General features: G+C 41.2%; 2 long non-coding RNA genes across 2 annotated transcripts in view; one reads left to right on the plus strand and one right to left on the minus strand.

Moving 5' to 3' along the window:
* LOC133247224 (uncharacterized) overlaps positions 1-23,697 on the minus strand; it is a 174,503-nt gene that overhangs the window by 82,339 nt on the left and 68,467 nt on the right. The gene's annotated exons all lie outside the window — the stretch shown is intronic.
* On the plus strand, positions 7,592-11,239 carry LOC133247221 (uncharacterized). Its single transcript, XR_009736325.1, has 2 exons — positions 7,592-9,689; positions 10,771-11,239. It is a non-coding gene; the product is annotated as an uncharacterized LOC133247221 (long non-coding RNA).

A 23,697-nucleotide genomic window follows, 5' to 3' on the forward strand; every position in this document is an offset into this window, starting at 1 on the left:
TGTTCAGGGAACAAGACCACCTAGACCTGCCTTCACAGAGCTTATTGTTCAGAGAGAAAAACAGATGTTAACCAGGTAATAAAATAAGCATGAAGAGTGGTGAGTGAGAAGAACACAGTGCTACAGGAATACATTCCAGGACACACTAACACTTTTTAGGGGTCATGGAAGACTGGTACCTAAGGATGGCTAAGAGGCAGGTAACAGGGTCAGAAGAGTGATTCAGCCAGCCACAGGCTGGTAAAGAGACCAGGGAAGATTGGGTTAGTAAATTCTGGGATCTAAAATGAGTCAAGAGGGACTAGAAAACAAACTAAGGGGAAGAGGAGGAATGAAGCCAGTCGGGTAGCCAGGGGCCAGATCTCACAAGACGTAGCACAGAACCTGAACTGTGTCCTTTTATGTACCACCTTCCATCCCCTAACTTCCTACTTATAAACCATTCACAACAAAGCTGGGCCTGTAGCATTTGCCAAATATGATACAGAACTATTCAGTTCAGTTCAGTTGCTCCGTTGTGTCTGACTCTTTGCAACCCCATGGACTGAAGCATGCCAGGCCTCCCCTGTCAATCACCAGCTCCCAGAGTTTACCCAAACTCATGTCCAGTGAGTCAGTGATGCCATCCAATCATCTCATCCTCTGTTGTACCCTTCTCCTCCTGCCTTCAATCCTTCCCAGCATCAGGGTCTTTTCAAATGAGTCAGCTCTTCGCATTAGGTGGCCAAATTATTGGAGTTTCAGCTTCAACATCAGTCCTTCCAATGAATATTCAGGACTGACTTCCTGATTAGGATTGACTGGTTGGATCTCCTTGCAGTCCAAGGGACTCTCAAGAGTCTTCTCCAACACCACAGTTCAAAAGCATCAATTCTTCAGCACTCAGCTTTCTTTATAGTCCAACTCTCACATCCATACATGACTACTGGAAAAACCATAGCCTCGACTAGATGGACCTTTGTTGGCAAAGTAACATCTCTGCTTTTTAATATGCTGTCTAGGTTGGATATAACTTTCCTTCCACAGAGTAAGCATCTTTTAATTTCATGGCTACAATCACCATTTGCAGTGATTTTGGGGGCCCCCAAAAATAAAGTCTGCCACTGTTTCCACTGTTTCCCCATCTATTTGCCATGAAGTGATGGGACCAGATGCCATGATCTTCGTTTTCTGAATGTTGAGCTTTAAGCCAACTTTTCCACTCTCCTCTTTCACTTTCATCAAGAGGCTCTTTAGTTCTTCTTCACTGTCTGCCATAAGGGTGGTGTCATCTGCATACCAGGAGAAGGCAATGGCACCCCACTCCAGTACTCTTGCCTGGAAAATCCCATGGGCAGAGGAGCCTGGTGGGTTGCAGTCCATGGGGTCACACAGAGTCGGACACGACTGAAGTGACTTAGCAGCAGCAGCATCTGCATATCTGAGGTTACTGATATTTCTCCCAGCAATCTTGACTCCAGCTTGTGCTTCCTCCAGCCCAGCATTTCTCATGACGTACTCTGCATATAAGCTAAATAAGCAGGGTGACACTATACAGCCTTGACGTACTCCTTTTCCTATTTGGAACCAGTCTGTTGTTCCATGTCCAGTTCTAACTGTTGCTTCCTGATCTGCATACAAATTTCTCAAGAGGCAGGTCAGGTGGTCTGGTATTCCCATCTCTTTCAGAATTGTCCACCGTTTATTGTGATCCACACAGTTAAAGGCTTTGGCGTAGTCAATAAAGCAGAAATAGATGTTTTTCGGGAACTCTCTTGCTTTTTCTATGATCCAGTGGATGTTGGCGATTTGACCTCTGGTTTTCTACATGCACCTTGAACATCTGGCAGTTCATGGTTCACATATTGCTGAAGCCTGGCTTGGAGAATTTTGAGCATTACTTTACTAGCGTGTGAGATGAGTGCAATTGTGCGGTAGTTTGAGCATTCTTTGGTACTGCCTTTCTTTGGGATTGGAGTGAAAACTGACCTTTTCAGTCCTGTGGCCACTGCTGAGTTTTCCAAATTTGCTGGCATGTTGACTGCCTTTAGATGTTCATTAAAGAATATGGGGCAATGGGGAAAAAAAAAAAAACTGAGAGAATATTAACATCAAAGAAGGAAAATTATAGAATTATAGAAGAAAGGAAATTAATCAGTTCCCTATACGGCTCAGCTATGAGGAACATTATATTTCAAATATTTGTAGATAGTCAATAGATAATACCTAAAATTGGAAATCAAGAAATATCTGTAGCTACTACTTAGAAATAAGAAAGCAAATACCAAATAGAAAACTGAAAGTTTTCTACATATACTTTCAAGGTAAGGGATTAGAAAAGGGAGGCAGGATGGAGTAAAGTGGGGCTGAGCAGTGTCCTTATTACTTTGTCATTTTTTGTGATTATGAGCCACGTATATTTTTTTATATAGAAGATTTTACAGGTATGTTCTGCTGCTGCTAAGTGGCTTCAATCATGTCCGACTCTGTGCGACCCCATAGACGGCAGCCCGCCAGGCTCCGCCATCCCTGGGATTCTCCAGGCAAGAACACTGGAGTGGGTTGCCATTTCCTTCTCCAATGCATGAAAGTGAAAAGTGAAAGTGAAGTCGCTCAGTTGTGTCTGACTCTGGTGTCTGCAGCCCACCAGGCTCCTCCATCCATGGGATTTTCCAAGCAAGAGTACTGGAGTGGGGTGTCATTGCCTTCTCCGCAGATATGTTCTACTGACCTTCAAAAACAGTTTCTTGCTACTTTTATGCAAGCTTTTCAGAAACTAGAAAAAGAATTGTGCAGGGTTTTTTTTCGGTTGTCCTGGGTCTTTGTTGCAGCGCCTGGGCTTCTCTAGTTGTGCCATGTGAGCTTAACTGCCCCACATCCAATGGGATCTTAGCTCCCCAATCAGGGATTGAATGCGTGTTCCTTGCATTGGAAACTGGATTCTTTACCACTGGACCCTCAGGGAAGCCCCCAGAAATCTTTTTAATGTTTTTATTAGTTGTAATTGTGTATGTGGGGTTTTATTTGTTTCTTTCTGCATTAATTACTCTTACCAAGGCTTTATGTTAAGTGGAACGTACTTGGCATATAGCTTTTACCTCTACTAAGTATTTATTTGACAAGGTCCAGTTCAAAGGATTCTGCATGTAAAATACCCCCTCTGAAGTTTTCTCTCCTAAAAAATAACTTTTAAAAGAATCCACCTTGCAATGAAGGGGGCACAGTTTGGATCCCTGGTTGGGGAACTAAGATTCCAGGGCAGGACAGCTAAGCCTGAGTGCCTCCAGCCCTAGCATGCTGCAACTAAGACAGGAGGTAGCCAAATTGAAAAAATAAAAAATTATCCAGTAGAGAGAAATACTGGTAATACAGAAGAAAGACAAGAGGACTGCGGTACAGAACAAGAGGGCAGGGGTGAGGGACAGGAATGGGAGGATGACCGCTGGCTTGTGCTGTGTGCTTAGTTGCTCAGTCGTATCCTACTCTTTGCGACCCCACGGACTGTAGCCCACCAGGCTCCATGGAATTCTCCAGGCAAGAATACTGGAGGGGGTTGCCATTCCCTTCTCCAGGGGAATCTTCCCTCTGCAGGGATCAAACCCTGGTCTCCTGCAGTTGAATTCTTCACCGTCTGAGCCACCATGGAAGCCTGACAGCTGGCTTAACGAGCAACAAGGACAATCCATTTTAATATGATGGAACTCAAAGTACCTAAGCGAGGATGAAGGTAAATTGGCCAGATTGCTGGTAGATAAGGATGTTTTCCTTCCCCCCCCCCCTTTAAAATGTTATTTATTTATTTTTGTCTGTGCTGGGTCTTGTTGCTTCATGCAGGCTGTCTCTAGTTGTGGCAAGCGTAGGCTACACTCTAGTTGCAGTGCGCTGGTTTCTCATTGCAGAAGCTTCTTTTTTTGAGCACAGGCTCTAGAGCATGAAGGCTCACAGCAGTTGTGGCGCAAGGGTTCAGTTGCCTTGAGTCATGTGGAATCTTCCCGGACCAGGGATCAAACCTGTGTTCCCTGCATTGGCAAGCAGGTTCTTAACCACCAGTGGTCCTTTATTATTATTACTATTTTTTAAAATATTGTGGCACATGGGACAGATAAGGCACTGGCGCCCCACTCCAGTACTCTTGCCTGGAAAAATCCCGTGGATGGAGAAGCCTGGTGGGCTGTAGTCCATGGGGTCGCTAGGAGTCGGACACGACTGAGCGACTTCACTTTCACTTTTCACTTTCATGCATTGGAGAAGGAAATGGCAACCCACTCCAGTGTCCTTGCCTGGAGAATCCCAGGGACAGTGCGGCCTGGTGAGCTGCCACCTATGGGGTCGCACTGTTGTAGCCACGTGTTCCGGGAAACAAACTTACTCAGAAGGACAATGCAGATAGTGGAGTGCAGTTTTTTACACCAGTGGGCCCAAGGCAGAGTCTCCTCTTAGCCAAGGACCCCGACCAGTTTCTGAGAAAACCTTATATACTTGCTCAAACCCACCTCCCCAAAGTCCTTGAAACTAGTCTGGACAAGGTAAAAGAGAGATATGACCAAAGTTAACCCATGATTCATGTGTCACAAGACTAGATAAACAGTGGACATTTATCAATAGGACTGTGGTCATATCCTGATAAACATAATGGAATTTATGACTTTGTTCTGTTACAGAGATAATTAGCATATTCTTTTAGGCAACAGAGAGTCCAAGTACAAGTCCTGAGGCTCTTTTATCTGGGGGTCTGGTTTTCCATCGGTATGCCGCTTCTATAGACACCGGGCACAAAGTTCAGAGTCCATGGGGAGGGTGACCATGCATGTAGCCTAATGTTCGCAGCCTGGCCTAAGATGAAGTCCAGCTCTGTCTGTTTCCTCCTTCAGCACAGGGTTGGACATGCCTGAAGCAACTTAGCAGCAGCAGCAGCAGCATAAGCTAAACACATACACACACACACATACACACACAGGCCCAGCAAATACGAAACAGTAGGGAAGAGGGAGGCAGTCATGATGCCCCCTAGTGGCCTTGAGGAGTCCTATTACCCCATCCAGACTTGCCTGATTCCTAAACCTTTCATGTCACTGGCAGGAAAACAGCAGTCTCTGCCCTTCTGTTTGTTGGAAGTGTCAAGAATGGGGCTGCTATGCAGATACAGAGAACAGGCTTGCAGACACAGCAGGGGAAGGAAAGAGTGGGACAACTGAAAGAGTCGCATTGAAACGTAATTACCGTATGCAAAATAGATAGCCAGTGGGAATTTGCTGTATGATGAAGAGAGCTCAATCAGGTGCTCTGTGACAACCTAGAGGGTGGGGTGGGGTCGGGTAGGGTGGGAGGGAGGTTCAAGAGGGAGGAGACAAATGTATACCTATGGCTCATTCACATTGTTGTACAGCAGAAACCAACACTGTAAAGCAATTACCCTCCAATTAAAAATAAATAAATAAGAACAGGGCAGCCAGTGCTAGGGGGACCCCGTAGTTGTCTGCTTAGACCCCCAGGTTGGCTCCATCTGATGGATCCAGAGCACAGGCCAGAGCTCCAGTGAAGCAGATCCACTGGAAGTTCTAGAGCTCTCAGGATCTTCAGAAGAAGCCAGGACAAGAGGAAACCATGAGCTTCAAGTAAGTGAAGTGAGATCCAGAGAAAAAGCACCTACTCTCTTTGATTTTGCTGACATATGCACTCACTGGACGGAGACACTGAAGTGTCATGGCAATGAGGTGTTTAACATCTCATTTCTTCCTACCCCACTTACCGAAGGTGTGCGTACTTAACAAGGACAGAACTCAAACTGTCTTTTACTACCTAGGAAGGGAAAAAACACTGAAAGAAAGATCGTAATTGAAACCATCTATTGAAGAGAGGGGGCTTGCCAGGTAGTGCTAGTGGTAAAGAACCTGCCTGCCAATGTGTGAGAGATAAGAGACACAGGTTTGATCCCTGGGTCGGGAAGATCTCCTGGAGAAGGGCAAGGCAACCCACTCCAGTATCATTGCTTGGAGAATCCCATGAACAGAGCCTGGAGGGCTACAGTCCACCAGGTCCCAAAGAATCGACTGAAGAGTGGAAGATATTTTAAGTATTTTCAAAAACTTAAGAAGGACCTCTTTTACTGACAATGTTAATTAAAAATCCTTTTTATTTATTACAGTAATTCTCCTAATTTTCTCTACCAGACAAAAGTTTATAGACTTTCAGTGACTAGATATATTTGAAAGCAAAAACGGTATTAAAATGTTTTATAGATGAGAATTTTTACTTCTTCAGAATAAGTTTTACATGTAATGAATCTTTTAAGTGAGGGTTTTATGTCCTAAGACAATTTCCCCCCACTTAAAGTCAATGAGGATATTTATCTCCTTAGAGTATAGGGTTTCTTGGGTTTTTTTTTTTTTTTTTTTTTTTACTAAAAACAAGATATTTTCTCAAAACATATGCCAACTATTTCTTCATTTTCTCTTAAAAGAATAACTTTCAAGTAAGTAAATGTTCATGTTAGAAATTATTAAGTACAAACTGGCGTAATAACTAAAAATAGCTCAAATCTTCTAGCTACATTTTGTCAACAGTCTTGCTCTAGCCAAGTTCCCTATTAATTGCACAATCTATATTTTGGGAAAGACAGAACTTAATTGTTTCCAAACAAAATTTTAAGTCTGCATACTGTTTCCTTCCTCTGGTTGGTTTCAGTTAAATGAATTAATCTTTTAAACGGGAGAAGGCAGAAAGGGGAACTTTTTCAAAAACTTATTCAACATGTGCATTTCATCAAGCACTTTAATTATAAAGTTGCAATGGATAATTTTTGTTGCAATCATCTTTGGAGAGATTTCAGGTTTTTTTAGAGTATTTACTTTCATCTTTTGCCTTACACTTTGTACAGACAAATAGCAAACAGCAAATGCCAATTTGAAGAAAAAAATAATGCTTAAGGACCTGCAAGCAAAGGCCAAAAAAATCTTTAATACAGTTCAAGCAATATTATAGAAAAAAATCTTTATCAGCACATTCAGTTGCCTCTTCCCAAAGTAGAAAAAAAAAAAAAAAATACAAGTAACTCATTTAGAACAGTGAGTAAACATTTTCTCAGTTGATGAATGTTACTTTATGGACTTAAAGCATAGCATGTATATACATGGGTAATATGAAGAAGTGTAAAATACAGTTACTACTCCCAACCTGATTAAATCTTATTGGGAAAAATAATCTTACTGTGGGTACTTACTCTATCTCAACTGAGCTAGACTTTTCCATTCAGAAATCACCTATAAACCAGAGGCGTAACAACACTGGTCATGTGAAGAATTAAAGGGCTAGAGCATCAAGGTAGCAGAGAGAGAAGAAATGAATAGATTCACACTAGATCCAGATGTGTTACCCTTAAAAAGGCCTTAAAAGATATATCCTCACACAGGAATTTCTATAATAAAGAGTGCTATGCTTTACATAAATTCTCACTTAATCCTCATGACACTTTGAGGGACATCTGCTAGTTATTCTCCCTTTACAGAAGAAGAAACCAACACATAAAAGAGGTCAATGATCTTCCCAAGGTCATGTCGTCCACTGACTGGCAAAGCCAGGAATTAAACCGGGGCAGTTTGGCTGCAGTGCTTTTGACAAACACGAATAGAGTTTTTAATCTCACTTTAGTTTAAATGGAATTATTTATGCATAATAGAGGCACATATATGCACAGGGAAAAAAGTGTGTGTGGTGGTGTTGTTGCGGTCATTATAAATGTCTTCTCTAGATGGTAAGATTTAAAATAACTTTTTCTTCTTGCTTACACGAAATTATAATTTGTAATTATAAATGGTTGTATATTGCTCATGTAATAAAATGCATACAAAATATTGTTTCAAAAATAAAATTAAATGGTAAAAATACAAGTTGATTTAGTTAATGACTAAATGAAGATGATGGGTTCTATTCTCCTGCTATTAATACAAATAGCTGAGGGAATTTATTTCTAGAAGAACACTGTGCTAACTCCCGTACCTACACTATTTCATTTAATCCACAGAATTTTCTTACAATGTAAATGTTGCTACTATCCTCCCTTTACAGAATGGTGAAAATGAGACAGAGTTTTTGCCCCAGGTCTCATCACTATAAGTGGCAAAACTCTAATGTGAAGCTAGTCTCCTGAGCTTAAACTCCTAACCAGCATAACAGCAGTCTCTCCTGTGACACAGGAGTTCCAGCTGCAGACAGAAGGTGCTCGCAGGCATGACGGTTATCTGGGTTGGGAGACCCAGAGACATGAAAGGAGAACTAATGTCAATCTAAAGTCAAGGCTAAACAGCTGGAGTCTTTCTCTCAATTCATGTCCTAAGTAGAAAAATATAAACCATTTTGGAGGTCTCTGGATGCATTGTGGGAAGAGTATTCTTACTAATCTCTGGTATTTTTTAGGCATGAAATCTTTTACAGTTAAAGTACTGTATTTTGTGATAAATTTTAATTTTCATAAATAAAATACAGTGTGTGCATGCTCAGCCATATCCGACTCTGGCATCCTCACAGACTGTAGCCCACAGGCTGTTTGGTCCATGGGATTTCCCAGGCAAGAACACTGGAGTGGACTGCCATATCCTTCCCTCCAGGGGATCTTCCCGAGCCAGGAATCAAATCGGCATCTCCTGCGTCTCTTGCACTGACAGGCAGATTCTTTTACCACTGAGCCACCCGGGAAGCCCCCTCGGCACATATTAGGTGCTCCCAAAACGTCTGTAGACTGAATGAGTCTGGTGTGTCCTCTGTCTGTTGCTTACTTCCCCTTTTCCTCTCCATTCCAGCTCATCCCCTGTCAAGTGCAGGGCTCCCGGAGGAGAGGACTGGGAACATTCTCCCCCTGTGCTCCTGGGGTGGGGCCAGGCCTCTGTGAGCTAAGGACTTTCAGACCATCGAGCCTCCCCTGGTCTGACTGAAGTTCAGGGATGGAGCAGTAAGAGGGTGCAGCCCCGACCCAGGTTCTGAACACATTCTAGGACCCCCTTCTAGAAGCCACTCAGGGGCACTGAGAGACACATGGGTGATGAACGCTACCTTCTTGCCAGTGACAAACTCATGTCAACAGCTAACGAAACACAGAGTGTGAGGTTTTTCAAAAATATTTCCATGATTTTAATTGTTCTAAATCCCAAATTAGAAATCTTTGCGTCTCATCCTGAAACCAAATTTAATATTTGCTTACAGTAAGACCTTATATTTTAAAGTGTCATTTAAATTACCTAAGCATCCAGTAAGAATATGCTAGATTCCAAACCACCAAAGCCAAGATTTTAATGGGAACAAATTCTTTACTATTATCCCATAAGAGATAATTATGGAAGTTCATATGTGTGATCGCATATGGGTTTTAAATAAATTATTATGACATTAATTTATCTTGAAATCTAAGAAATCACTCCTGAGACCTGTTCATTTTGACTATATATATATATATGTTATGATGTCTTTTAATTAACCTTATGCTAAAAGAGTCTGAAGATAATATTCTTCTTGGATATTGTTGGAAGGGCTGCGTAAATTGTAGGAGCAATGACACACATAGTTATGGAATGAACATTAATATGCTTTGTTTTGCTTATAGTGATGTTTAACTAAATATCTCCTGAAGCCAACTGTTGGAAGGTGGAAAAATCTGTGCAGGAATCACCATCTAGTTCTTAAAACAGGATGGAAATGTGGCTTGAGACAATTCTTTCCAAGTGAGTGTCTTGTGAACAATCGAATACATTTCCTCCTAAGAGCGTTAGGAAAAGTTTCAAAGCTTGCTTATGAAAAGAGAATCTCCCTTTCTCGTGCAGAGACTTAATGTCATTAGGCTCCTCATTTCATGATTTTATCCCTCAGTGGGTTATTAGGCTGGTTTCTTTGCCAGAACACGGAGAGAATTCCATCTATACTTCATTAGTTCATTCCATCAGTACTTCATAGAACACCACTATGGTACATGTCAAGCCCTAACCATCAGATCAGATCAGATCAGTCACTCAGTCATGTCTGACTCTGCGACCCCATGAATCGCAGCACGCCAGGCCTCCCTGTCCATCACCAACTCCCGGAGTTCACTCAGACTCACGTCCATTGAGTCAGTGATGCCATCCAGCCATCTCATCCTCTGTCATCCCCTTCTCCTCCTGCCCCCAATCCCTCCCAGCATCACAGTCTTTTCCAATGAGTCAACTCTTCGCATGAGGTGGCCAAAGTACTGGAGTTTCAGCTTTAGCATCATTCCTTCCAAAGAAATCCCAGGGCTGATCTTCAGAATGGACTGGTTGGATCTCCTTGCAGTCCAAGGGACTCTCAAGAGTCTTCTCCAACACCACAGTTCAAAAGCATCAATTCTTCGGTGCTCAGCCTTCTTCACAGTCCAACTCTCACATCCATACATGACCACAAGAAAAACCATAGCCTTGACTAGACGAACCTTTGTTAGCAAAGTAATGTCTCTGCTTTTGAATATGCTATCTAGATTGGTCATAACTTTCCTTCCAATCCATAACCATACATGCATGTTAAAAATAATTACATACTGCCTATCACCACCATAATAGTACCGGTCCCATTAAATTGTTTCTAGGTCTTCCAATTCCACAGAATCTATCAAGCTCTTTGCTTGCCACTGGAAGGGTCTGAAAAGCCAAGTGACACTCTTTTTCCTCTCCCCACACTCAATCATCTTTCCTACATTTAGCTGAGTTCTTAATCCCTTTCACTCCTTTAGGAGAAAAGGGAAAACAGCTGTCACAGGGAGAAAAAAAATTTTTCTTGCCTTTTCATCTCCAGGCAGATGAATCAATAAAATATGAAGACAAAAGTGCTCCATCTTCTGGCCAAGTATGGATGTTCACCAGCAGATATTTCCTGTTGTATTAATAAAAGGAGGCATGATGTCGCCGGGACAAGATCCTGAAGACAGCTATTAATGAATCCTCTAATACCATGAAGAATAAAACATCCTTCTCCTTGTCTCACAAACTTGAAATAGTTTTCTTCCAGTCTTCTTCTCTTACTTCCTTCACTCACACCTACCACCCTGCTAATAGTGTGGGATCTGGCTTGGCATCAGGCGAAGCTGTCCCCTCTCTGCCCTTTCATGTCCCAGCAGAAGGTACTTAACCTTTCAAATCCTCCCATCCTCATTGTAACATAAATAATGATTTTTCACTTCTGACCAACTGTGAGCACTAAATTAAATACAATCGCATGAGACACATAAAGAGCATCCAATAAATTTGAGGTACTCTGATTATAAGTATTGCTATGACTATTTGGGGTTTTTTTGCCATTTGAATTCAATTCAACACAATTTTTTAAGTCTTTACTGTGGTCAAGATGCTGAGCACAGTAGTAGAAGTTTTTTCAGTGGAGCCTTTGCTTTCAACAAATTAATAATCTACCAGTGACAAAAGAAAAAAAAAAAAAACAACCTTTAATAAACAGGATATGGTAGGTGACAAAGAGAGCTATAAAGTGTTCCAAGACAGTGCTTCTCAAACTGTAATGTAATGTACGTATCAACCACCTTGAGATCCTGTTAAAATGTGTATTTTGGAACCCTCCCTGGAGGTTCAATGGTTACAACTCTGCACTTCCAGTACAGTGGGCTTGGGTTCGATCCCTGGTCAAGGAGCTAAGATCCTACGTGCAGCTTGGTGTGGCCAAAAAATAAAATAAATTAAAAATAAAATAATCTTTTAAAATGCATATTTTGCTTCAGAAGGTCTGGGTGGGGCCTGAGAGTCTGCATTTCTAATAAGCACCCAGGTGATGCTGACGCAGCTGTGAGGTCTACCCTTTGTGTGACAAAGTTCTAGGATACTCGAGGAAAATACAGACAGGGTTTGTGCTTAGCTGATGTGCATTGCATATCTGTACTTGTTTCTTAAAGGCTGTAGACGTTCTGACTGGTCATTATCCATGATACTGTTAAACCTTCTGCTAGGTATCACTCCAGATATAAATATTACAGTCCTCCAGTACACAGCACAGATGTTACAGCTGGTTTTAAAGCAAATGAGTCAAGAGTAAGTGGGGTTTAAGAATGGTCTTGAAAGATTAGCAGAATTTTATTCAATCCCACTTGCTTGCCTAGTACCCTTCCCAAACACCGCAACTGCTGTTCATTTGGACTATAAAGTACCTTCTTATAATTTTCCTCTACAATAGCATTCCTTTGAACTTTTGAGAACAGACAACTTCATTGGAAGAATGGTTATTCCCACAGTCTCAAGCCTTCATTGCTGTTGTTTCTGGCTTTGCAATAAAATTAGACAATAAAAAAGTGCAGAGGCAATCCTCTATCTTAGAAGCTAAACCTCAGCCCTTCTCAAGCTGAGGCCAGCCCACAGGTATGTTCTGGTGCCAGAAACCAACTACTGAATTGCATACCAGTTTTTAACTGGAGACTTTCACATCAACAACTAGATGCCCAGCTTGAAGATTGGGAAATCCAGCTGCCCAAGGCCCACATTTGCAGCTGGATCAGAAGAGCCAGACCATAGAAGAGGGGGAGGGGAGTGCTATGCCTCAAATCTCATCCTCTCTCCTTGACCCACTGCACTCTCTCCTATTACTTGGCCTGTGTAAGTATTTGAGTTTGTGATTATATCTATGTAAAGCCCAGAAGTTACATTCCTTTGAAAAAAAAAAAAATTCTCTTAATGACACGTAACTACTATACACAGTAATTTTCAAAATACAAGGCAACTTTTTTCTACAAAAACAAAACTTTTTATAATAATCACACCATACCAAAAGCTAGTGTATTTTAGCTTTTAACTGGTATGTTGTCTCCAGTCTTTATTTCTACTCATTATTTCAGGATTTTGTTTTCTTCCATTCCCTACTTTGGGACTGAAAACAAAATACCTCCTTCTAGCTATGAAGGGGAAAAAGGATAAACAAGGAAATCAATACCCCATTTTGTAAGACATTTCTTAAGGCTACCCTAGCAAATTTATGAACCAGTAGCGGGTTCATATAAATTAAAGGAACCAGAGAAAAGTGTGTTTTTTTCCCAACCTAGGTTCTCTATGTCCAGAATTTTATTACGGTAAAATGTGGGTAAATCCCTTTGGTTTCTTATGCCTCAATTATACCTCACAAGACAGAGCGAGAGAAGAAAATAGCTTTGAATCATTTTGAAAACATCTTCTGGGTACTGCTAATATATATGTATTTTTAAATCAAAGCCCTAATTTATTTACTTAAAGCATAGCTTATTTAAGATTTTTTTCTTTCTACATCTAAAGTTGAGCTATTTCAAATACTAAAAGATGATGCTGTGAAAGTGCTGCACTCAATATGCCAGCAAATTTGGAAAACTCAGCAGTGGACATAGGATGGGAAAAGGTCAGTTTTCATTCCAGTCCCAAAGAAAGGCAATGCCAAAGAATGCTCAAACTACCACACAATTGCATTCATCTCACACGCTAGTAAAGTAATGCTCAAAATTCTCCAAGCCAGGTTTCAACAATACTTGAACCGTGAACTTCCAGATGTTCAAGCTGGATTTAGAAAAGGCAGAGGAACCAGGATCAAACTGCCAACATCCATTGGATCATCAAAAAGGCAAGAGAGCTCCAGAAAAACATCTACTTCTGCCTTATTGATTACGCCAAAGCCTTTGACTGTATAGATCACAACAAACTGTGGAAAATTCTGAAAGAGATGGGAATACCAGCCCATCTGACCTGCCTCTTGAGAAACCTATATGCAGGTCAGGAAGCAACAGTTAGAACTGGACATGGAACAACAGACTGGTTCCAAATAGGAAAAGGAATACGTCAAGGCTACATATTGTCACTCTGCTTATTTTACTGCATATTACACTCTGCAGAGTACATCATGAGAAACACTGGGCTGGATGAAGTACAAGCTGGAATCAAGATTGCCAGGAGAAATATCAAGAACCTCAGATATGCAGATGACACCACTCTTATGGCAGAAAGTGAAGAGGAACTAAAAAGCCTCTTGATGAAAGTGAAAGAGCAGAGTGAAAAAGTTGGCTTAAAACTCAACATTCAGAAAACTAAGATCATGGCATCCAGTCCCATCACTTCATGGCAAATAGATGGGGAAATAGTGGAAACAGTGGCAGACTTTATTTTGCGGGGCTCCAAAATCACTTCCGATGGTGACTGCAGCCATGAAATTAAAAGACACTTATTCCTTGGAAGGAAAGTTATGACCAACCTAGACAGAATATTAAAAAGCAGAGATGTTACTTTGCCAACAAAGGTCCATCTAGTCAAGGCTATGATTTTTCCAATAGTCATGTATGGATGTGAGAGTTGGACTATAAAGAAAGCTGAGCACAGAAGAATTGATGCTTTTGAACTGTGGTGTTGAAGAAGACTCTTGAGAGTCCCTTGGACAGCAAGGAGATCCAACCAGTCCATCCTAAAGGAAATCAGTCCTGAATACTCATTGGAAGGACTGATGCTGAAGCTGAAACTCTAATACTTTGGCCACCTGATGCAAAGAGCTGACTCATTTGAAAAGACCCTGATGCTGGGAAAGATTGAAGGCGGGAGGAGAAGGGGATGACAGAGGATGAGATGGTTGGAAGGCATCACTGACTCAATGGACATGAGTTTGAGAAAAGTCCGGGAGTTGCTGATGGACAGCGAGGCCTAGCGTGTTTCAGTCCATGGGGTCACAAAGAGTTGGACACAACTGAGTGACTGAACTGAACATCTAAAGTTAGTCAAAACTACGTTGACACCAGGAAAAAAAGAGGCACTAACTGCCTTCTTTAAGGTACAAAAAAAATTTTCCAACTTTTTAAAAATTCCATTAATAGACAAACATTCTCCAGCATAACTTTTTGACAACTGGAAAAGCTGAGAGGCTTCTAGAGGAAGACAGGGTCACTTCTCTAAACATAGCTTTGAAATGAATACACCCTGACCACACTATTTAAACTGGGCAGCTGATGGCTAGAGGGAATCTGGCTTGTTTTCAAGTTAGAAAGTAACATAATACCTTGACCAATATCTGGCCCTCATTTCAAATCTGTAGATTCACAAATCTGCTCAACATGAGGCATGAGGATTGGGGTTTGGAGTCTTGGAGTCTACAGCCGTCTGAACCTTAGCAGTTCTACACAGCTCATTGGCAATGACCACGCCCTCCCATATCTGAAGGCCAGATGGAATGAATACCACATCCCAAGGTTGTAAAGATCAAGTAGAGAGATAAAATTATCTGAACACTGAAAAGAGCACCAGAAACGCAAGACATCATTTGGTAAGTAAAACGTTTTAAATAGTGCATGAAGTGAAGTTGCTCAGTTGTGTCCGACTCTTTGCGACCATGGTACACTGTAAATTCTGGGCTTCCCTGGTGGCTCAGCAGTAAAGAATCTGCCCACAATGCAGGAGACAGAGGAGATGTGGGTTTGATCCCTGGGTCAGAAAGATCCCCTGGAGAAGGGCATGGCAACCTACTCCAGTACTCTTGCCTGGAGAATCCCATGGACAGGGAAGCCTGGCAGGCTACAGTCCACAGGGTTGCAAAGTTGTGTCCACAGTTGGACACAACTGGAGTGACTTAGCACGCACTCACATGCACACACACTGTAAATTCTACATGTGTCCTGTTGGTTTAAAAAAAAAAGTTCCTAAGATCTGTGGTACTAAAGTCTAGTATGAATTTCTTAGTAATTAGCTACACAGAATATTTCCATGGTTGGCCTACTTCCCCACTCACTTCTTATCCCACTCTAACACTTCTGGAAACAGCTGAAATACAAACCCTAGCCTTGCTAGCACTCTTACCAAAAAGTTTATTCAGAAAAGATGCTTAATTAATGGGAAATACCCTTTAGTATTAAATGATACATAAGCTAATTAATGCATTAAATTAAAGGGATATCAGATGGAAGCTGAAGCTCAGTATGCTATTCAAAGTCTCAGTCACTGGGGGTCCTTAGGCTCATTAATTAGTAAAAGGAGGGACCTTTACCAGATTTCCCTGGTGGCTCAGACAGTAAAGAGTCTGTCTGCAATGCAGGAGACCCAGGTTCGATCCCTGGGTTGGGAAGATCCCCTGGAGAAGGAAATGGCAGTCCACTCCAGTACTCTTGCCTGGAAAATCCCACGGATGGTGGAGCCTGGTAGGCTACCGTCCATGGGGTCGCAAAGAGTCAGACACGACTGAGCGACTTCACTTTTTCAGTTTTACCAGGTTAGCATCAGCACTGATTCTTGTTTTAGTCCCTCTAACGCAGGAACCTGCCTCTCCTGTTCCTTGCAGCATACTCTCAGCTGTATGCTTGCCTCCTTGGACTTCTCTGACCTCCACCCACTGAGCATCTCCAGCCTTAGAAGGTGGACTTCTGTCTCCAATGTCACTTCCTGCTCTCTAGTTGCTTGACAAGACACCCTTCTCCTTTTGACCTGACTTAGGTTACACAACATCAACATTCATTCGTGATGTTGTAGATAAAGTGTCAGCTTCCGACGTGCCACCAATGTCATACACACTGCACACTGATACATGCTTACTGTATACCAGGCACTGGTGAATACAAAGATAAATAACTTCTTGTCTGCCAGCAACTTACAACAACTAAGACATTAATGTCATTTTCTCACATTAAAAATATGTAATTTTTAAAGTGTGATTATATTTTATAGAAGCACAAAAGGAAGAGTTTGTATTCTCCTCACTGGCCTTTCCCCCAACACTTTCTAGCCACTTCCCCTCCTTTATTTTATCTATTACCTTATCTCCTCAATTTACCTGATATGTTACATATCTGCTTTTTTTGGTTAGCATTGGCTATCTCCAACTCCCAGAATGTAAACTGCATGTGAGCAGGGACTCTGTTCTTATTCACTGATGTGTCCCCAGCTCTCAGAATACCATCTGGTCCGGAGAAGGCACTGGATAAGCAGATCTTCCAGAAGAAGTGGCATTTGAGTTGAACCGTAACCAACAAGAGGGGTTTCAATAGGTGAGAAACAGGGGAAGGAATATTCTAGCAGGAGGAACTGGCTTTGACAGTACAATATAACTGAGGTAACGAAGTGGCTCAAAGATGGAGAAGTGAAAGAACTGGTGGAATTTAACCATTTTAAATTAACTTCATGATAGAAAATAATTTTTGTATGAACAGTATTATATTTTAGGTATTTCAGTGATATTTATGGGTCAGTCTAAGTACTTTTAGTGTGATCTAGATCCCAAAAGGGTAAACAGCAAGTTAGATATATCTGTTAATATCAAGGAGAACAGATTGAATCCAGAGAGTAGGGAAGCTGGGGAATCACTTAATGATGATATATTTTTTTAATGCTTAAAACTTTTTAAATAGTATTTGTTTAAATGGTTTATATCCAAATCATTCCTCTGGAATTAACTTGCTTGCAGGAAATGTTTGATGCCCCACTGTTTCTAATTGCCCCGAATAGGCTGTGGTTTTTTATGTCTCTATCTTTTATGTCTCTCTTCTCAAACGTGAGCCTCCTCCAAGCACTACGACTGATTGGATCAGCTCCGGGATGAATATCAAAAACTGGGCCATAGCCCAGGTGATGTGGGCCCAGCTTTTGTTTTGGTCCAGCTTTCAGCCATGTCTTCCCAGTCCATTTCCTGGTACAGAATTTAAAACTTGCTGTCTCAAATGTCTCTGAGGGGAGGCGTCTATTGTCCTCACCGGGGGAGGGGGTGGATCATGGCATGCATCACAGCTGCCTCAAGGAGGGAGTTCTCTGTGTGCCGAAGAGCAGTTTATCCAAGTTCACCAGGTCTTAATTATTGAGAGGACACAGCAAACAATTTGAAATTCACAGCCAACTAGAAATGCCCACTTGGCCTCTAAAACAATAAAGGCCCTTGGGGAAGACCATGTTGCTCCTTAGTTGCCTCAGAAAACAGATTAATATGACAATTCCAGGAACTTGGAAATGAAGCTTACCAACCAACCATGCCTAGAGGATGCCAACCCACAGCACTGCCTGCAACCAACCAACTGGGTGTTGTGGGTTAGACCAACTCTGGGAACATTTTCAACGCTCACAAAGAGCCTAAGAAGACCAAACAGAAAATGTGGTTAAAAGGTCCAGGGGCTTTTTTTTTTTCTATCATCTCCTTGAAATAAAAATGGACTTTTCTTAATGCAAGCTAGAGAATAACTACTTCCATTCTTGCAATCCAGCCAGGTTTGGGATGAAAGCAATTACTTCAGAAAGAAAGGATAAAACAGCAGCACACAAACTATGGAGGCGAGAAAGGGTTAGAAGAAAAGAACTCTTAAGCGTAGTCAAAACAAAAACTTGATCAAAGCACACCCCCCCCCACACCCCAGTCTTGAAACTTAGTATAAAACTGTATTGTGGAGAACAAAAGACTCTGGAAGGAAGAATGAAAACAAAAGAATGGCCAAAGGAGAGAAGGGGGCGAGACAGTGACATTCTTCCAGGACCAGGAGCTAAATTCATCCTAGAAAGAAAGGGCACAAGAGAAAGGCAACTACTAATACAAAAATGGAAATAGAAAATGACTATGACATGTTGGGCCAGGAAGCCAATATGACAATATTTTCTCATCAAGTGATATTCTATTTCATCACCATATGCTTTAGGAAAATCCAATATGTTCCTGACAGACTTCTAACATTTTTTTCCCAAGATGGTTAAAGCTTTAGGGAATGTGTCAAAGATACTTTTGAATATTACACGTTGGTAATTCTCTGGTTCATGAATTTTAATAACACCATTGCAATTCCGTTTGCCAATCACTCTCCCCAGCACTAGCTGATAAAAACATGCAACAGCAGACCCTGTTTTGGTTTTGTTCCAGTATACTGTTGAATCTACAAATGGAAATTATTCATATACATATAAATATATGTAAATTTACACACATTATATATATACTTGTAACATTTTTAAGGCAAATGTATGCTAAGATGGGATGTTAACTTTATTTGAAAGAATTATTTCAAAATGCTGGTTGATGATATTATAAAATATCACTCACTGGCTATTGCAGAAAGAAGTGAACATTAACGCTTTAATCATTCAGTCATGGATACACTGCTCCAAACTAAATAACACAAATTACTAAGAGAACTAAATGGAAGATTAAAATGAGTCATTTTGTGCCGTCCGCTCTGCACACTTCCATGTGGGAGATGTTATAAGCTATTCCCGAGCCTTGCCCTCACATTCTACCTGTATGTGCATATCTCTAACCAACTGTGGATTTCCAGTAGACTACTGCATCGTCACAAATGATTTACCATCCCAGGGATAGCATCCAGCAAACTATATTATATAAACACTGAACAAGATGCTCTACCATTAATCATGATATATTAGTGTAAAAATGAAATAATCCACTTTGCCTTTTGTCTGGCTTCCCTTTCTTCTTCTAGCTTACTTCTGTCAAAGGCTAACATTATGCTTCCAGACACCTGACTTTCAAATGTCATCCTCCTTCGTTCTTCCTTTTCCCACTTCACCTTCCCAAGGTTACCAAACTGTTAATTTTCTATTAGTTTGATCACTAATAAAGATTTTAAATTACATATCCACTTTCTCTTTCCACTTCGCAAAACTAGACCCTCATCTGCTATAAATCTCTTGAGTATCCTGCTTCTGGTTTGGGTTCTCTCCCATTCATTCCTTTTGTTGACAGCTCGCAGAACTTTCTAAAAATGCCAGTTCAATCTTGTCACTCCTCTGCTCAAAAACAAAAGGCAGCCGCTCTTCACAGGATAAAGAACAAAATTTCTATTCTGTAGCCCAGGGCCAGGACAGCCAGCCCAGATTCTTGCAGCTGTATCTCCCACTACATCTCTAAAAGAAGCTCCTTGCTGCAGGTGGACGCTCCACTCCCACATGATTGCCAGTGGCTGCGTGCTGTGCCTGAGCGCCTTTCTCCTCTTCCCACCTGTTTGAATCACAGTTCCCTGTTGGGCCCAGAAAGCTTCCTAGGCCACCTTTGCCTACCGGTTCTCTCCACCTGGACACTCATCTGATGCTTGTTCAAAGTCTGATGTGTATCACATGGCTGGAGGACTGCCATGTCACTGTCGAATCTGTAACTGTGTCTTGTATTTTTCCTAAATAGATGTAAGCTTCGTGGGGGTAGGAACCCTCCTATAACACTTATTGAGCACCTGCTGTGTGCAGAGCCTGGCTTGAGGTACCACAGAAATAGGAAGGTATCTTGGTCCATTCAGGCTGCTATATATAACAAACTACCACAGACTAGGTGGCTTATTTTTCAAATGGAATTTATTTCTCACTGTCTGGAAGCTGAAAGTTCAAGATAAGGGTAGCAGCATGGCCAGTTCTAATGAATGCCGTCCAGGTTGCAGGCTGCAGACTTCTTGTTCTCTCACAAAATGCAAAGGGGCAAGGGAACTCTGAGGAGCCTCTTGTATAAGGGCTCTAATGCCATTTGTGAGAGCTCCACCCTCCTGATCTAACCACCTCCCAAACACCCACCTGCAAATACCATCATCACCTTGGGAGTTAGAATGTCAACATATGAATTTGCGGGGACACATTCAGAGCAAAGCAGGAGGGTTACACTGCTTTGGCGTTTTGTAAAAACAAATATGATATTGTGTACATCATAGCTGCCCAATGTATATTTTGAACAAATTTATTTCCATAACTGGTATTTTAAAAATATGATTTTTAGAATTAAGCTGTCGAAGTTAAATCCCATAAATGTCTTTTTCATTTTACAGTAGAGAAACTATGGTGAAGAAAGCAAAAATGCCTTATGAAACCCATGCATTGGTAACAAAGTAAATATCTAGATGTACATGTTTGTTTTTGGTTCTGCCACTCCAACGGCCAAGCCCTCCTCACCTCTTCAAGAAAAACATTGTACCCTGGACTCAACTTTTCTTTCACTGGTAATTAACGAATTGCTCTTCTGCCTGAGGCACTTTGTGGCTTTGGTCTCCTGTCCAACAAGGCACTGAGTCATGCTTTCTGATCTTTCATTTTTTCATATGATTCTCCTTATTTAGACCCAATCACAGAAAGCCCAAATCCCATGGAACTGGAGCCAAAGTCAAATAAATCAAAATAGGTGTTTTCTTACTCACACAGTTCACACTGCCAGAAAATTCACATTAACAGACAATTCCTGAGTTTTCCTGATAATTATAGAAATTCCCCAAAATCTGCTCGACTACACACCTCAGCTACTTTCCATTAGACAAAACAGACATATATCCAGGAAAAAATTATCATGAAGAGATTTTGCTGCAGGAGGGATTGATAAACCCATGCTTCATCTTCACATCATGTTACTTGGAAGATGAGAAAACACCAAATGATAAATCTTCACACTCGTTCAGTAGAAAGAAGTGACTCAACACTTTGAAAATCAAACAGTCCAAATAATAGGTGATTTTAAAATACATCAAATATTATCAAAAGTGTATAAAACCCAAAAAAAAGATAGACAAAAAAGCACTAATACATTAACGAAGTTTTCTTTCCTAGTACCTTCATTCATTTATCATACACTCTTGGAGAATTTACTAAGTGCCAGATACTGTGTTTTCAGTTGTGAGACCCTTTTATCAGTTCTCCAAAATTCCATAACTGCATGTATTAATTTTATGATGAAAAATAAGATTTCTAATTGTAATATAATTGTAATGGTTAATTTTTTGTGTCATGTTGACTGGGACACATAGTACCCAGGTACTTGATTAAATACTATTCTGGGTGTGTCTAGAAAGGATGCTTTATGTCTGTATGCAAACTTCTATGCAGAGTACATCATGAGAAACGCTGGGCTGGATGAAGCACAAGCTGGAATCAAGATTGCTGGGAGAAATACCAATAATCTCAGATATGCAGATGACACCACCCTTAAGGCAGAAAGTGAAGAGGAACTAAAAAGCCTCTTGATGAAAGTGAAAGAGGAGAGTGAAAAAGTTGGCTTAAAGCTCAACATTCAGAAAACGAAGATCATGGCATCTGGTCCCATCACTTCATGGGAAATAGATGGGGAAACAGTGGAAACAGTGTCAGACTTTATCTTTTGGGGCTCCAAAATCACTGCCGATGGTGACTGCAGCCATGAAATTAAAAGACGCTTACTCCTTGGAAGAAAAGTTATGACCAATCTAGATAGCATATTGAAAAGCAGAGACGTTACTTTGCCAACAAAGCTCCGTTTAGTCAAGGCTATGGTTTTTCAGTGGTCATGTATGGATGCGAGAGTTAGACTGTGAAGAAAGCTGAGCGTCGAAGAATTGATGCTTTTGAACTGTGGTGTTGGAGAAGACTCTTGAGAGTCCCTTGGACTGCAAGGAGATCCAACCAGTCCATTCTAAAGGAGATCAGCCCTGGGTGTTCTTTGTAAGGAATGATGCTGAAGCTGAAACTCTAGTACTTTGGCCACCTCATGTGAAAAGTTGACTCACTGGAAAAGACTGTGATGCTGGGAGGGATTGGAGGCAGGAGGAGAAGGGGACGACAGAGGATGAGATGGCGGATGGCATCATCGACTCGATGGACGTGAGTTTGAGTGAACTCCAGGAGATGGTGATGGACAGGGAGGCCTGGCGTGCTTCGATTCGTGAGGTCGCAAAGAGTCGGAGACGACTGAGCGACTGAACTGAACTGAACTGAACTGAATGTATAATATATATAGGGGGGAAGGTATCAAGTTTTATCTTTAAACATAAAGCTTAAAGAAAACTTGATAATCCTTGGGACTTCATTAAGAACGTGTGTTTATTAAAGGACATTACTGAGAGAGTGAAAATGCACTGAGACTTAAAGAAGATACTTGCAACGTACAGATCTGTAAAAGTACTTGTATCCAGAAGATATAAAGTACACCTATGAATCTGCATGTAAAAGACAACCGAGTAAAAACTGACAAAAAACTTGAATAAGCACTTACGAATACCAACTATAATTAAACACATGAAAAGGTGCTGAATATTATTAGTCATCATGAAAATGCAAATGAAAATTATAACCACCTACCACTATGCATACCAGAATGGCTTAAAACTTAGAAAGTCTGACAATTCCAAGTGTTGGCAAGAATGTGAAGAAACTGTAATTCTCATGCAGTCTGCTGCTGCTGCTGCTGCTAAGTTGCTTCAGTCGTGTCTGACTCTTATGCGACCCCATAGACAGCCTCCCACCAGGCTCCCCCATCCTTGGGATTCTCCAGGCAAGAACACTGGAATGGGTTGCCATTTCCTTCTCCAATCTCACGCAGTCTAGTGGTAGTTTAATGATGGTTGGTAAAAACATTTTGGAAAACTGGCATTACCTACCAGAGCTGAGCATTTATATTACCTGTGTGCCAACAATTCCATTCTCAAGCAAATGCCCAAGAAAAATGTGTTCAGCAACAGACATGCACAGGTGTCTTCACAGTAGCATAACATATATATAGCCAAAACGTGAAAACCATCCAAGTGCTCATCAATAGTAAATTCAAAAAATAAACTGCATTATTTACAGAAATGAAAAATAACAAATTACTGCTACTAACAACAATACATATAAGTGTCACAAACACAATGATTGAAAAAGGGTAGAAACAAGAGAGTAATACTGAATGATGCCATTTAGATAAGGCTTGATCAGGCATAACTAATCGACAGTGCTGGAAGTCGGAACTGTGGTTTCCTTTGTGTGCAGGGATAGAATAGTGGGGCTTCTGGGGTGCTGGTGGTTTTCTGATTGAAGTGTTGGTTAC

This window comes from Bos javanicus, chromosome 5 (genome assembly GCF_032452875.1).
Source record: "Bos javanicus breed banteng chromosome 5, ARS-OSU_banteng_1.0, whole genome shotgun sequence".
Classification (NCBI taxonomy): Eukaryota; Metazoa; Chordata; class Mammalia; order Artiodactyla; family Bovidae; genus Bos; species Bos javanicus.